We start from the raw sequence: 10,271 nt of genomic DNA, 5'->3' as shown, positions 1-10,271 counted from the left end.
GCCACCCATTTTGGAGACCCATACTGAGTTCTGGGCACTGAGCTTCTGCCTGACCTTCCTGGGCTGTTGAAGGAAATTGGATAGTGAACCAATGAATGGATGTCCACCCCCCACTCCATGGTCTTTCAAATAAATAAATAAATAAATAAAAACTACTAAAACAATAAAACAAATATTCTTGACAGGGATAGGTGATAAGAGACATTCAAAGTACTGGATAAGTGTGGTATTTTTTTAACTTTTATTTAATGAATATAAATTTCCAAAGTACAGCTTATAGATTACAATGGCTTCCCCCCATAACATCCCTCCCACCCGCAACCCTCCCCTTTCCCACTCCCTCTCCCCTTCCATTCACATCAAGATTCATTTTCGATTCTCTTTATATACAGAAGATCAGTTTAGCATACATTAAGTAAAGATTTCAACAGTTTGCTCCCACACAGAAACACAAAGTGAAAAATACTGTTTGAGTACTAGTTATAGCATTAAATCTCAATGTACAGCACACTAAGGACAAAGATCCTACATGAGGAGTAAGTGCACAGTGACTCCTATAAGTGTGGTATGTTATCTTAATTTTTTATTTTTTTTTTCTTATTTTTAAAGAGTCATTTATTCATTCATTTAATTTGTAAGTTAGGGTGACAGAGAAAGACAGAGGAAAAGATCTTCCATCAGTTGGTTCATTTTGGAAGTTGCTGGAACTGCCAGGTCTGAGCCAGGCTACAATGGTCTCCACATGGGTGGTGGGGGCTCTATGACTTGAATGATAATCAGCTGCTTTCCCATGAGCATCAGCAGGAAGCTGAGAAGCTGAAATTCCAGATAGCCCTCAGGTGTGGTATGTTGGCACTGCAAGCATCATTTTTTAAAGATTTATTTATTGATTTGAAAGTCAGAGTTAAAGAAAGAGAGAGAGAGAGAGAGAGAGAGAGAGAGAGAGAGAGAGAGAGAGATGCTATCTTCCCGGATAGCTACAATGGCTGGATCTGGACCAGGCTGAAGTCAGGAGCCGGGAGCTTCCAGGCCTCCCACCTGGGAAACAGGACTCAAATACTTGCCAGGCTATTACAAGGGAGCTAGATTGGACATGGAGCAGCCAGTACTTAAGCTGGTGCCCATATGTGATGCCCGACCTGCAGGCGGCAAATTTACCCAGTACGCCATAATGCTGTCACTACAAGCAGCATCTTAACCAGCTTTGCTACAATACTGACCCCTATCTTATGATTTTGTTTATTCTATAATATTTGGGCTGACCTTTGGGTAATTTACAGGACAAAAAGGCTGATGTGTCTCAGATACTTACAGTCATATCACACTAGGTTCATACAGTAGGTAAATTGTGTATGTATATTAAATGCCTATATTCTCAGGGAAAATTCACAGCAAGGATAACGGGGTATGTTTTTGGCTCAGCTATTAGCCAGTTGGGATGCCTGCATTGCATATTAGAGTGCCTAGATTTGAGTTCGTTATCCTTTCGACCTGGGCCAGTTCACCCCTCCTTAGGCAACCTGGTGGTCCCCCGCTCCCGGGAGGTCACCATATTGATGCCAAACTTAGTGTGGACACCTGATTGGCATAGCGCATGACAGCCCAGAACTCCTGGACTCAAGCGATCCTCCAGCCTCAGCCTCCCGAGTAGCTGGGACTACAGGCACGCGCCACCGCGCCCGGCTATTTTATCCTTTCAATTCCAGCTTCCTAATATTGCACAGCCTGGGAGGCAAAAGGTGCCCATTGAAGTACTTGGTTTCCTGCCAACTTCGTTGGAGACCAGGATGGAATTGCTGGCACCTGGTTTGGGCTTGGTCAAGTCCTGGTTGTTGCCTGTATTTGAGATGAAAAAACAAAGAAAAGTATGATGACATATTTGAAAATTAAAAATTAATTCTATTTATGCATGATCTTATTCTATATAGCAAAAGGCTTAATATTATTTATTGGACAGAATTTTTTAAATATGGTATGTTCCTAGGATTTACAAAAGATTACATTGACATATAATCATTATTCTGAATTAAAGTAAATGCAAACATGCATCTATTATAAGCAAAAAAGAAGAAATGTGATGCAAAAATATTTCAGTGTAGAACTGTGTATAATAGATAAGTTTATTTGTTAAAAATTGAGAAACAGTGACTTGATCAGCTCTTGTCCTGATGGTTGATGTACAATGTAATACTTTATCCATTTTAGTATTTTTTTTGGTTCTAGTACCGTTGGTTGAACTCTGTGATTAACACACAATTATTTTAGGTGTTTAAATTTTAACTGAAAAGTGATCCCTGTTAGGAATTTGGAAAACATTATGTTGAGTGAAATAAGCCAATCCCAAAGGGACAAATACCACTTGTTCTCCTTGATAGGTGACAACTAACTGAGCACCAAAAAGGAAAACTGTTAAAGTGAAATGAACACTATGAGAAATGGTGACTTGATCAGCCCTCACCCTGACTGTTGATGAGCAACTTGATATGTTATCCCTCTTAGTATTTTTGTTTGTTTGTTCTACTTAATACTTTTGGTTGAATACTATAATCAATACACAATTCTTAAGTGCTGAAACTTAACTGAAAAGTGATCCCTGTTAAATATGAGTGGGAATAAGAGAGGGAAGAGATGTGCAATTCGGGACATGCGCAAGCTGACTTACCTCAAACGGTAGAGTTAGAAACATACCAGGGGATTCCAATTCAATCCCATCAAGGTGGCATGTACCAATGCCATCTCACTAGTCCCAGTGATCAATTTCTGTTCACAATTGATCATAATGATAGGACTAAGAACCAAAGGGATCACATAAACAAGAATAGTGTCTGCAAATACTAGCTGATAGAATCAAAAAGGGAGAGAATGATCCAACATGGGAAGTGAGATACACAGCAGACCCATAGAATGGCAGATGTCCTAAACAGCACTCTGGCCTCAGAATCAGCCCTTAAGGCACGCGGATATGGCTGAAAAGCCCAAGAGAGTATTTCAGGCATGGAAAGCCAAGACACTCTGGGGAAAAAAAAAAAAAAAAAAAAAAAAACCTAAATGAAAGATCTCTGCGAGTGATATCCCAGTGGAAAGAACAGGTCATCAAAGAAGGAGGTACCTTTCTCTGAAGGGAGGAAAGAATTTCCACTTTGACTACAACCTTGTCTAAATATGATCAGAGTCAGTGAACTCAGGGGGTTTCCATAGGCTTGGCAGCTCATGACAAGAGCCTATGGTGATTACTGATGCCATAAACAAGAGTGTCAATTGGTTAAGTCAACCACAGGAGTCACTGTGCACTTACTCCTCATGTAGGATCTTTGTCCTTAGTGTGCTGAACATTGAGATTTAATGCTATAACTAGTACTCAAACAGTATTTTTCACTTTATGTTTCTGTGTGGGAGCAAACTGTTGAAATCTTTACTTAATGTATGCTAAACTGATCTTCTGTATATAAAGAGAAATGAAAATGAATCTTGATGTGAATGGAAGGGGAGAGGGAGTGGGAAAGGGGAGGGTTGCGGGTGGGAGGGACGTTATGGGGGGGAAGCCATTGTAATCCATATTCTATACTTTGGAAATTTATATTCATTAAATAAAAGTTTAAAAAAAATTGACCAAATTAAATATGAGGAGTTCAGTAGTTTAACTTTTTTTGAACCTATAAGAATGTTCAGTTTTGAATGCTTTAAATCCATAAATGAAAAACAAAATGTTGCTTTTCAAATGAGATTTGAGCTATTATTTAATTCTACTTTCACTAATATGTAAGGAAATCAAATAATACATTAATTAAAAGTGCAATTTAAAAATTCTGTTTTATTCTGAATTTAATGAATAAGGAAAACATTTGCTTTAAAATGCAACAAGACATGCTAGATATGTTGTTTTACTTGGTCTCAATTCATTGCACTCATAAACTAATTTTTAAGTAACTTGCATCTTTAATTTCCATACTATTTACATTAAGCAAATGAGTAGGTGTTTAATGAAAAGAAGACAGGTCAGTGTTAAATAGTAATTATCTAGTTAGTAGAGTAAGAACAGTTGGTAACTGTTTTCTGCAAATAGTGTTGAATGGAAATACCACTTTAAATGTTGAATAAAATTACATAAATAACACTAGAATAGTGAATAAGGAGTTGCAATTAAAATAAAATCCTAATATTTAAAACAAAAAGTGTCATAGTATGTTGGGAAAATAGTCATAATACATGAAGATAGATATATTTTTAAAAATTTGATCAAAAAGTAATTTATATATAAAAATATTATTCAATCCCCAGTGAACATATCAAATCCTGTTTACTTATGTTTTACAGAATTGTATGTATGCAACTAAAATTAGGAAAAATATACTAATAAAATGTCTATGTTTAGGTAATTAAGAGCATATAAATCTATAAAATACAAAAAAACAACAATAATATTAGGCTCTTGAAGTTTTATTTTATTCACATATAAGCTATTCTTAATGTAGTCAGTGCATTTATATAAATATATAAATATTTTTATAAATATTTATATAAATATATAAATATAAATATATATTTATATAAATATATAAATATTTATATAAATATTTAGTGTATTTTTCCTTTCCTTTTGTTTTCTTAAACATTTTTTAAAATTTGGATTAGCATATTAATTTTATATATTTCTAGAGTACAGAGAGACATATATCTCCAATCAAACCAGTATAATTAATACTTTCATTTCCTTATCATATATCAACTTTTTTTCATGATTTATCTATTTATTTGAAAGGCAGAGTTACAGAGAGACAGAGACAGAGGGAGAAGTCTTCCATGTGCTGGTTCACTCACCAAATGGCCACAAAGGCTGTAGCTGGGCCTATCTGAAGCCAAGAAATAGGAGCTTCTTCCTGGTCTCCCATGCAGGTGGCAGGGAACCAAAGACTTGGGCCATCTTCTACTGCTTTCCCAGGCCATAGCAGAGAGCTGGACCTGAAGTGGAGCAACCAGGACTCTAACCCGTGCTCAGATGGGGTGCTGGCACTGCAGGTGGAGGCTTTACCAGCTCCTGTAAACATTACTTTTATAAATAATGATCAACACTTTTTTCCACAAATATTGTAGATTGATTACAAAGTTCCAATATATCATTCTTGTTGGTAACAAGTCTTTAAATGACTTAACAACTCAAGGTGAGCATTACAACTGGGTCTGAACAGATGTATTTGATAAATGGGTAAAGGCAAACGATAAAGGGAAATAACACATAGACATCAGCTCTGAAATAATAATGAGTCAAAGCCATGCCATCAATGTTGAAAAACTTCTACCAGATATAAAAGCACAGCAAGGGAGAAAAGCCTTCCATAGAAGGCGGGGAGAGGGAATCCAGACAAACCCCCATAAAAATCCTGAATCTGTAGGGATAAGAATTGGAAGGAATGATGATGATGATAATGATAACAATAATAATAATAATAACTAGTTGAAAGAAAAGTAATTTTCAAATTAAGGATCAACATAACTTCAGTGGTAAATGGAAATTGTGAGGGCTAATGTAGAAGCTCAGAAAGGTAAGGCTGGACACAGCACAGTGGTCCTCTAATTTATAATTTCACCTATGTGACAACACACATATTGCACAATAGCAGGTTATGAAATTCATTTCCAAAGTATTGTAAAGCTAGAGGAAATCTGGTTATGAATATATGTGTTGACTTTCTTTTAATATCTCACATAAGGGTTCTATCTATTTCTATACAAAATATTGCTGAGCACTTCAAAATATTCAGAGAGTTCAAATTCAAGTATTCAAATAAAATATATAGAAGCCAGGTAACATCGTTTCATTTAGATTTTCAAATACATTAAATTAGATATTTGTTATTTAAAATGAATTTACAGAAAACATAACTTTACATGTTTCCAATAAAGGAAAAGTCTAACAATGTAAAGATTATTTATTTTATATTAGGAAATAAAATTAATACAACGTATGCTGATATTAGCAGGAGAAACTTGAATAACAACAGAGATTGAGTATTACAAGCAATAGAACGAATGGCTTATTTACTAAATTATTTCATACATGCAGATGCTATGGTTTGGATATGATTATCCAGAGAAAAATTGATTCAGGGAAGAACTTAAGGGCACTCTTGAGCATCTCACAATCTAAGACTACCTCAGGATAATTTCCCTGCCTCCAATCAACAAAGTACTCCAAGGCTACTGCCATAGTTCAAGCAGAGACAGGTGCATCTCATACCAGGGGCAGACTTTGATGTCATCTGCCAATCTGATTTTGGAGGTGTGGAGAATGAAAGAGCTATGTCACCATGCCAACTTCCAGCCCAGTTTCAAGAGAAAGTATGAGAGGCTAGGAAAAGTTTACTGCAGGATTCAAGTCCTTGAAGGGTCTCCTTGATGTGTGGTGCACAGTGCTCTTGTTGGAGTATAATTACAGTAAGTCACCAAAATGTAGGAACAAGCAACATGTAATGCCCACTTAGGAAAGCTGTCAACATCAGTATACAACGTTATGTTTTATAGAAAGGTTTATTTAATAAATACAAATTTCATAGGTACAACTATTGGATTATAGTGGTTCTTTCCCCTACACCCACCCTCCTACCCCCAAACCGTCTCACCTCCTACTCTCTCTCCCATCCCATTCTTTATTAAGATTAATTTTTAATTATCTTTAGATGCAGAAGATCAACTCTATGGTAAGTAAAGATTTCAACAGTTTGCACCCACAAAGTATAAAGTACTGCTTGAAGACAAGTTTTACCATGAATTTGCATAGTACAATCACTTAGGGCAGAGGTCCTACATGGGAACAAGTGCACAGTGACTCCCATAGTTGATTTAACAGTTGACACAGACTCAAGGACCACCTCTGCTTCTAATCCAGCTTGTGGATGATGCCCACCTTAGGAGATAGAAGATGCCCACTCTAGTACTTGGCTCCCTGTTACCTACGTGGGAGAATAATATGGAGTTTCTGGCTGCTGGTTTCAGTTTTCAACTGTTATGAGCATTTGGAGAATGAGCCAGTGGATGGAATATCTGTCTTTCACTTTCTTCTTATATCTCTTTGCCTTTCAAATAAATAAAAATGTTTAAAAGGCAAAGCACGTTTTGTAAACATTTATGTGTGGATTGGGTGTTCTGAGAACAGTCACATGAAAGCCTCAAAAAGGCCGCTTTATTTATGTTTCTTTTCTTTTCACTGTCAATTGAGAAGAAATATTCATGATTATCTGAGCAAAAACTTAATATTTTTATTTCCAGAAGACAAGAATTAGATATTGTCATAAATTGACAGATCACTTAAATAATTTTCCGTAGAACGTGAATCTGGTCAATAGAAAATGAATGAACAATAGACAAAACACTACTCATATAAATTACTATAATTTCATCATTACAAGATGATATAGCTTATTAGGAATATTAGTGAGTTGATAGCAGCTTGTATTTATGGGATGTGGACATGGCAACACTGACAGTAAATCACTGGGTAAACATATTGATTACATAATGCCTTCTAGTTATTGAGAGATTAATAGGTGAAAAAATAAAGTAAATCAGAAGCAGTATCAGAGGCTGAGAATGGTCATTTTTAAAAGCTCCAACTGCTATTGAAAGAAACACTAAAGTATTTAATTTTATGAATGTTATTATATATGGAAGATGAACTGACAATAAAATTAATAATTTTTACTTCCCTTTAGTAAAAACTAAGGTTTCTATTTTTCACTATAAATAATCACCATATAATCAAGAGTAAATAGAATTCTAAATGTGGCATAGCTGTTTGTAACAAGTAGATATGAATTATAAAGTTAGATTTGTATTTCTATCTAATTAGATATGTGTACATAAGGAAGTAATTTCCATTTTCTCTTCCTTCACTTCCTAATCTCTAAAATTAATATAATGGTGCAAGTGCAATTGATCTGAGTCTGTTAAGGTTAAATAACAAATGACAAATATAATTATTAACACAAAAATGTTATTCAATTTGTATTTTATAAGAACCTCCCATTCTAAAAAAAAAACAAAAACAAATATTCCATCAATCTTTTAAAATATAAAAAATTAGTAATAATTGTGACATTTCAAGCAAAATGACTTACACAGTAACTATTTGATAAGAATTCTAAATACAGGCTTGTGTCATAGTGAGATTTTAATTGTTGAACTCTTTCACGTGTTGGGCTATTGATCTGTAAATTCATTTCTAAATAAAACAAAAGCTTTACTATTATCTATTTTTTAAAATAGTTTACAATGCTACAATATTTATATTTCTTAGCTTTTTTATTATTGCTTTGACCCTGGCTATGTCTTCCCTGTTTACTTCACTTTGTAGACAAATCAAAGATATTATGGTATTATCAAGTAATGTATCAACAATAATGTTTGATATTTGTAAACCTGATATAATAATTCTTTAGCTTCAAATGAATAACTTTTCAAATTTTAACCCAAATATTTTTAAGTTCCAGACTGTTGGAGGACATAGTTTTTTAAATGTTACATTCTAAATTGCAATTAATTTTTCTACCCCTTTGAGCACATTTAAGTATGAATTTGTTACTTTAATTAAACTGAATAATTCAAATATTAAATGAAACTGTGTAACCTCAACTAATTGAAAAGCAAGCAGGATGATTATGAAAAATGAAGACAGACTTGAAAATGTGGAGTTCTGTATGAAGCCCAAATTTATTTTAAATGTCTTTAAGGTATATTTTTATGAACTTAGAGTAAAAGGAAATTTTTCACTTTTATAGAAGGTATGTTTGTAGGTAGGCGTGCAATACAAATTAGAAAATTACATCAGGCATACTGGTGGATACTTCTTTATTTGTATGGATTCATTGAAAAATGAATCAGACATATTCTTCAGTCTTTGATGTATTTGCACATTTTCACCCTTAATAAATATCACTGATTAAATATGATTTGGATAGTGAAGTTTAATTTGATTAAGTTAGTGATTTAATATTTGAGAGATCTGTATGGAGTTAATGAAAATATATGGAGATGCGGGGCCAGCACTGTGGCACAGTGGGTTAAAGCCCTGGCCTGAAGTGTCTGCATCCCATATGGGCAACGGTTCTAGTCCTTTCTGCTTCTCTTCCAATCAAGCTCTCTGCTGTGGCCTGGGATAGCAGTGGAGGATGGCCCAAGTGCTTGGGCCCTTGCCACCACATGGGTGATCCAGAAGAAGCTCCTGGCTCCTGGCTTCAGAATGGCACAGCTCTGTCCATTGTGGCCATCTGCGGAGTGAACCAGAAGATGGAAAATCTCACTCTCCATCTCTACCTCTCTGTGTAACTCCATCTTTCAAATAAATAAATAAATCTTCAAAAAAAAAAAGAAAATATATGGAGATGCAAAACTTTAGAAAGACATCAATTGCTTTGTTTTCAATTGCAGTGGGGTCAGCAGAGTAGTTTGGGGTCCAGCAACATGGCGCACTAGGTTGTCCTGTATATGTTGTGGTAAGAATATCTAAAACTGGGCCAGTGCCCTGGCTCACTTGGTTAATCCTCTGCCTGTGGCGCCAGCATCCCATATGGGCACCGGTTCTAGTCCTGGTCATTCCTTTTCCAGTCCAGCTCTCTACTGTGCCCTGGGAAAGCAGTGGAGGATGACCCAAGTGCTTGGGCCTCTGCACCCGCATGGGTGACCGGGAGGAAGCACCTGGCTTCTAGCTTCGGATCAGCGCAGCTCTGGCTGTTGCAGCTGCTTGGGTAGTGAACCAACACAAGGAAGACCTTTCTCTCTGTCTCTCTGTCCCTCACTGTCTGTAACTCAAATAAATAACTTTCAAATAAATAACTTTCAAATAAATAGATAAATAAAATAATAAAATAATAAAAAAGAAGAGTAGTTTGCCTAATGTGAACATATCTGATTTAAAAAAAAAAAAATTCTTATCATTTATAATCATGTTTGGACATGCATCATGTTAAAATTAAATACTAAGAAATAGCCGGTGCTGTGGCTCACTAGGCTAATCCTCCGCCTTGCAGCGCCGGCACACCGAGTTCTAGTCCCGGTCGGGGCACCGGATTCTGTCCCGGTTGCCCCTCTTCCAGGCCAGCTCTCTGCTGTGGCCAGGGAGTGCAGTGGAGGATGGCCCAAGTGCTTGGGCCCTGCACCCCATGGGAGACCAGGAGAAGCACCTGGCTCCTGCCTTCGGATCAGCACTGTGCGCCAGCCACAGCGCGCTGGCTGCGGCGGCCATTGGAGGGTGAACCAACGGCAAAGGAAGACCTTTCTCT

At 36.1% G+C, this 10,271-nt stretch overlaps 1 non-coding gene across 1 annotated transcript; it reads right to left on the bottom strand.

Annotated features, from left to right (window-relative positions):
- Positions 1–1,393: 1,393 nt before the first annotated feature.
- On the bottom strand, positions 1,394–1,684 carry LOC149126958 (signal recognition particle RNA). The gene has a single exon (XR_016233363.1).
- Between the last annotated feature and the right edge of the window lie 8,587 nt (positions 1,685–10,271).

This window comes from Oryctolagus cuniculus, chromosome 4 (assembly GCF_051225735.1).
Source record: "Oryctolagus cuniculus isolate XC-2025 breed Fujian yellow rabbit chromosome 4, ASM5122573v1, whole genome shotgun sequence".
NCBI classification, from domain to species: Eukaryota; Metazoa; Chordata; class Mammalia; order Lagomorpha; family Leporidae; genus Oryctolagus; species Oryctolagus cuniculus.
The sequence above is the reverse complement of the archived record's forward strand: the minus strand, read 5'-3'. Positions and strand labels throughout refer to the sequence as shown.